The sequence below is a fragment of the Mastomys coucha genome, unplaced genomic scaffold (genome assembly GCF_008632895.1).
Source record: "Mastomys coucha isolate ucsf_1 unplaced genomic scaffold, UCSF_Mcou_1 pScaffold5, whole genome shotgun sequence".
NCBI classification, from domain to species: Eukaryota; Metazoa; Chordata; class Mammalia; order Rodentia; family Muridae; genus Mastomys; species Mastomys coucha.
Window position 1 is genome coordinate 114,873,233 of NW_022196911.1, and position 6,577 is coordinate 114,879,809.

The following is a 6,577-nucleotide window of genomic DNA, read 5'->3' on the forward strand; positions in this document are numbered from 1 at the left end:
AAAAAAAAATCTTCCTAAAGTGGTGTGTGGGTACACAGCTCTGACCTCAATACTGGAAAGGCTGACGCAAGGAGTCAAGACCAGGGCCATTTCCAGTCACATATTGAGGTTGAAGGTTCTAATCCCCCGCAAAACAAACAAAACAAAACCCTCCACTTTGCTAAATGGATGGGGCAGCACTCATGCGTGATCCCAGAGTCCAGGAGGCTAAGGCAAGGAGGAGTTTCAACTCCAGGGTGAGACCCTGTCTCTGAAGAAGAAACAACAAAAACCTGGAAACCAGGGGCTGGAGAGCTGGCTCAGCAGGTAGGATCTGGCTGGGCAGTTAGGAGCTGTGTTGCTCTTGCAAAGGACTTGGGTTCAGTTCCCCGCACCCAGATGGTGTGGCTCACAGCTATTTGTACTTCCAGTCCCAGAGCATCTAATGCCCTCTTCTGACTTCTGCAGGCACCAGACAGGCATATAATGCAGACCAACCTTAGAGAAAGGGCTGCCGCTCCTGGCCCCTGACTCTCCTCTGTGTGGGGTGGGGCCAGAGCTGGCATGAGGAAAGAGCACTGGATCTGGTCACTCCCTGCCATCAACCCCAAACAGCCTCCATCTCTCTGGTTTTAGAGGGTAGGGAGAAGGAAGAGGGTCTCTGTACTCTGGTACCCCAGGCTAGTCTCAGAAGATGACCTTGAATTCCTGGTCATTTCCTGAGTGTCAGGATTCAGGCACCTCCCACTCCTCCCCATTTATGCAGCTCTGGAACATGGTGAACGATAGGCAAACACCAGCAAATGAGCTACACCCCTAGGTAGTGTCTTGGGTACCCTCCTGACAGATGGGAGGCGGCAGTGCTTCCACGTCAACAAGTGGAGAGGTCCACACTTGGAGCTATCACACTTGGAAGAGACTCCCAGCCCAGAGCTGGGGCCTGAAGCCATGCAGAGCTGTCTGCCTATCTCTCCCACATCTGAGCACACCCAGCAAACATGTGTTGAGTACACCCAGTAAACACTGTCCTGGCCAGGAGGAAGTGGCAAGGGTACCTCCCTCATGCTTCTTCCAGGTAAACCGAGGCAGGCTGACTCTGGGTGGAACAGGCATCCTGGTACTCAGGCTGAGTCTGCCCAGGGAGACCTCTACCATCTCTGGACCCACCCTGCTTGCCCCATCTCCCCCCATCTCCCCCAGCACATGGTGTTCTCTCCTCAGCGACAGCTTGAGCAGATAGGAAGCCCCCCCTCCCCTTTCTGGCAGGTTCCTGGAGAGCCAGACGCTCTTCTCAGACATGGGCATCAGAACCGGCCACACGTGCCAAGGAAGTAGACCTGAGCCAACAACAGGAAGCTCTAGAAGCAGTTGTGGGGGAGGGGTCTTGGGCAGGACTTGAGGGAGCTGGAATCGGGTGGTGGCGTGTGTTTAAGGATCTCTGGGAGGAGACTGTACTAGTGTGACCTGGGATTCCGATCAGCACCGTGATGAACCTCCCCACCCAACCGGGCATCAGAGTCTTGGCTGCATCAGGCAGGTGGGGTCATCCTGTTTACTCAGGACATTCCTTGCCTGACAAGATGGTGAGTTAACAGAGCCTGGACCTGCAGACGGGGTGCAGCCCTGCCGCAGCTTGATGCACTAAAAAGCATTTCCATAGAAGTTTCATTTCTTAATCCACACTCTTCATTTGGAGCCTGGCTTCTAAATCTTGGCATGTTGATGGGGCTTCAGGTACACAGCACAGCAGTATAGGAAAGAAGATATTCTGCCTCCGTTGGGTAGAAGCTGAGAACCTCTGGCCCTCACACAAATCCTGTCCCATGCACATGCTGGAACTCATAGGCGGTAAATTGATTGATCGATTGACTGATTGACTAGTGGATTCAAAGAAAGAAATAGCTACAGATTTTTGGCTCTGAGCAAAGCAAGCAGCAGAATGTTGGAGAGCGGGCTTCTGTTTTGCGGAGCAAATGACACTCCACTTAGGAAGGAACCAGGGATCCGGAGGCCCAGGTGGGAGTTCCGTTGCACACTATCCACCCTGCTCAGGGACATAGGGAAAGTAGGAGATGTAATGATTAACTTACAGAGCCAGGCATGGTAAGGGAGGGTCCCTATCATCTCTTTGTGTGACACTGAATGCCTCTAATCCAAACAGATGCTCACCAAGGCATTCTGATATCAGGAGCTGGGAGTAGGTGGGGTCAGGAGAGGGTACAGGTAGGCAGTGACAGGACACCCCTCCCCCAGCCTTAGACTGCTTCTCTCTGTGGCAGTGGCCATAGCTCATCAGGTACCTGCTTTTAGGTGACATTTGCTTGGCCCACCACTCCTTTCATTTTGGCTTTCCTGTTGTCCCATCCATCTTTAGAGAGGGGGGCTTGGCATCTCCCACAACGTGGCTCCCCTTTCCCAGGTATGCATCCCATAAAGCTTGTGAGTGCAGCATTTCATAGCTAACCTGCAGGCAGCCTTGTGTAAGGCATAACTTCACAGTGACAGTCCTGCCCCCACCCATGTTGGTACAGGGACTTCTGACTGGAAGGGAGGGGGGACAGAGAGAGGGAGGAGTGGACAGAGGGAGGGAGGGTGTCCTGGTGGGGAATGGGAAGTGGGAAGCCTTGTGATGCTTGGCCCCAAAGAATTGCCACATCTGAACTATGCTGGATGGGCCAGCATCCCAGAGGAAGACTGACTTGACAGGGACGGCCCAGCTTCAGCCTGTGCAGGCTGGAGTCGGAGGGAGGGACCCTGTAGGGCCAGGTCCCTCCTCTCTCTTCCTCAGGGCTTCCATCCTAAGAAGAAGGCAAAGCCAGGGACCCCTGCCCTCTTCCCAGAAAAGAAGGGGTTTGGAGATCAGGCTGCTGTAACTTAAAAGTCTCTGGCTTCCTCTTCCCTCCTTTCACCCCCCCCCTTCAACCCTCTGGTCCCCGTCTGCCCCCTCCTCTGTCCCCACCTTCCCTTACTCCCATCCTTCTTCTGGTCCCCCCTCCTCCCTGCCCCCACTGGGCTCTACGGGACCCTCTAAACCAGTTCACTGAAGCACTGAGGAATGTAGCTGATGTAGGGAGTGGACGCCCCTGGCTGCTCTCATTTCCTCATGCCCAGGCTATTTCCTCTTGGCCCTGGGCATGTGGTCATGTGCTTTTGCTCATGAGTGGGTTGTGATGAGAACCCTTCGCCCCTCTGGTCTGCCTTTCCCCAGGAAGCAGCCTCAGCTGGCAGGGAGGGGTGAGGGACCCAGAGCTTGCTGCCCAGCTCAGCAGGGGTTGCCTGGGGATGGTGGTTTCAGGTTCCCCGGGCCCACTAGTCCCCGGATGGGCGGCTCTAGAGTCTCAGGTTTCCCCCACCATGGCCACCGCCACCATCCTCTGCTTCCTTTGGTGTTGGGGAGTGACAGCCTTTGGCCATGATGTCATTACCTAATCCAAACAGAAGGGAGGCTGGGCTCTGTGGTGAGCTGCAGGCCAGCGCTGAGTGCTGCAGTAAATCGCATGGTAGGGCTGTGTAGAGCCACCCCTTGCTTCTCCCAAGTCCTCTTTCCCTTTCTGTGCTCCTGACTGGCCTCCCCTCCCTTTCTCCTCTTTTCTGGAGATGCTGTAGTATCCCTGTGGTAGCACCCTTCAGCCAGAAGTGCACAGGAGCTGTCACCTCTACAAGCAAAGCCAGCTCTGTTCTCTTCGGAGGCAGAAGGACCAGACTTGGGGTGGGTCTCATCCTGGCAAAGGGATGAGCAAGAAGAGGGGAAGCCAGGCTTCCTGGGAAAGGGGGTGTGGTGTCCTGCATCTCCTCTGCTGTCTGAAGTTCGGATCCAGCTTCTGTGCTTTGCTTCTGCCTGCTCTGCTCTTCCTCAGCTGCAAGGAGGGCTGTTTGGCACCAAAGGCAGGAGGAGCCACTCAGGACAGTGGTATCCATTTGTGCCTGGAGAGTCCTGGGTAGAAATGGGCCCGGTGACTGACCCTGTCATCTGATTCTGTTCTGGTGTCCTGTGACCTGGGAAGACAGGTAATAGCTAGTCATCCTGCTTCTCCTGGTTACAGAGCTGTGCTGCTCTGCTCACAGGTAAAGTCAAGGAAACTCAGGGGGACCACGAGCTTCTAGCACAGGGTCCCTGCTGGGTTCCCTGCAGAGGCAGGAGGATGCTGTGGACTCTGCCTCAGCACCTGGTCATTTGTGCTGTGATTCTAGTGTTGTGGGGAGGCAGGGAACATCCTGGGACGTGTCCCTCTAGTCACTCTTAGTGGCCATGCCCTGCCTCATTAAACATTCCTTCCCTGTGTGCCTGCTCAGCCCTCACACTCCTTCACCTAGACTCCTGGCCATCTGAACACGACAGAGATTGTCCCAGTCTCAGAGCTGGGACAGCATGGTGACAAGAGAGTGATCCTGATGAGGGATAAAAAGGACACCATACCCAGTGGCCCACCACGGCAGCCCACCACAGTGGCCTTACTTTAGCCTGCCTGTGGCTTGTCTCACAGCTAACTTGTTCTCAGTTCTGGCTTCCCAATCCACTGATTATTTCTTTTACTTTGTTTTGTTGAGACAGGGTCCCTGGCTGGCTTAGAACTCACTATGCAAACCAGGCTGGCCTTGAACTCAGAGATCCAGCTGTTTCCAGAGAACTGGGGTTTCAAGTATGTGCCACAGGGCCAGCCTCCGGGTGAATGTCTCTTAAGTTTGTAGTTCATTTACTCAAAAGTATTTCTCAGGACACAAGTCATGTGCCAAGGCTGTTCAGAAGCTGGGGCTACGGGTGGGATAAGCGGGATCCCTCCTCTTGTGTGGCACAAGCCACGGCTCAAGTAGGAAATATAAGGCATGGGCTTAGAAGATGGCTCAGTAGGAAATATAAGGCATGGGCTTAGAAGGTGGCTCAGTAGGAAATAAAAGGCATGGGCTTAGAAGGTGGCTCAGTAGGAAATAAAAGGCATGGGCTTAGAAGATGGCTCAGGAGGTAAAGTGTTTGGTATGTGAATTTGATCCCATCTAAGAGCAGAATGTGGTGCCTGTGCCTGTAAGCCTTGCACTGGGGAGGCAGAGTCAGGCTATCTATGGGGTTGTGTGGCCAGCCAGTCTACCCGAAGCAATAGCTCCAGGTTCATCAAGAGACTCTGCCTCAAAAAATAAGGGAGAGAGTATTCTAGAAACCCCAACGTTGGCCTCTGGCACACACACACACACACACACACACACACACACACACACACACACGAAATACAGAGTATAAAGGGCGCCATGTAATGGTGGTGCCTAGAGCCTTGGAGGGGCCCAAGTGAGGGGATTTGGCTGCTGCCTGGGAGAAATAATGGTTCAGGGGTTGAAGGCAGAGTCCTCCAGATAGCGGGATAGGCACACTTGGAGAGCCAGTGTGCTGGATGTGGAAGGCCAGGGCCCAGGAGCCAGGCTGGCTGTGAGGAGGGGAGGGGGTGGAGCCAGCGGTCAGCAGGGTCTGAGATGAGCCTTGGTGGAGGGAGCCGGCAGCAGCTGTTGGTGGTGACTCACTGCTGAGCAGAAAGATTGGAAACACATGTTCCCTTGGAGAGGCAGGCATATTCATTACACAGAGCCAAGGGTTCCCGTTGAACCTGAACCTGGGTGGGGGTTCCGTTGGCAGCAGGCAGTGGTGAAGCCCGGCTCACTGTCATCACCTGAGCGACTCGGCTCACCAGGGACCAGACCATAGGCGTCACTGAGGGTCCATTTCTAAGATGGTCACTGCTGAGCATCACATCAGCCAGTCTGGTTCCCCTGCTGTCCACAACAGGAAGTTCTTTTGTAGTAATACCAGATATCATAGTTCCTTTTTAAAAAAATTGTATTTTTATGTGTGCATGTCTGCACTCCCCTTAGTGCCTTCCTAGCATGGCTCCTCCCATTACCTGGTGTGGCTCCTCCCACTTCCCAGCATGGCTCTGCCCCACTTGCCCTGTCCTTGTGTGTGCCTTCCCTGCAAGTCCATGACCTGGTACCACTGTCCCTCCGACTCCACTAGCAATCTTAGTTCAAATCCTTCCTTGCAATTCTTTCCTCTCCAAGGCCGGTTCTTCACCTGAGTGTAGCTGAGGATTTGACAGGCCAACTGGCTGCCCCATGCCTGGTCCCATGGCTGTGGCCATATCTCCAATAGGTGTGCAAAGCCTTAGGGTCTGTGGGCTAGGTCTGCATGGGTGGGAGAGGAAAAGACCAGCATTCTAGGGCGATTACAGGGTCCCCTCAGAAGGCCCCCTGGGGTGGGGGAGGAAGACACTTGGGCCATGACAGTCTGCATAGGGTCTAATAGTCCCCTTGAACTCTTCCAGAGTGGAAGAAGCTCTCAAAGCCTGGCCCTGAGGGCGCACCATACTTTCTGACCTGATGACCTCAAGCTTGAGAGAGGTCTGTCCCCAGGTCTTGTGCAGCCCCATTCCTAAGGCCTCTGATCTTCCTGACCCGGTAGAGAGAGACATCCAAACAGTGGGGGCTGCTCCGGGCTGGAGGGCCATCTATTATAGGAAGTGTGTCCTGGCTGCTGCTCTGCTCTCATGCCCGCTGCTGCTCTGCTCTCATGCCCGCTGCCAGGGAAAGCACTGCTTTCAGGTCCTCTGTGAGCTGA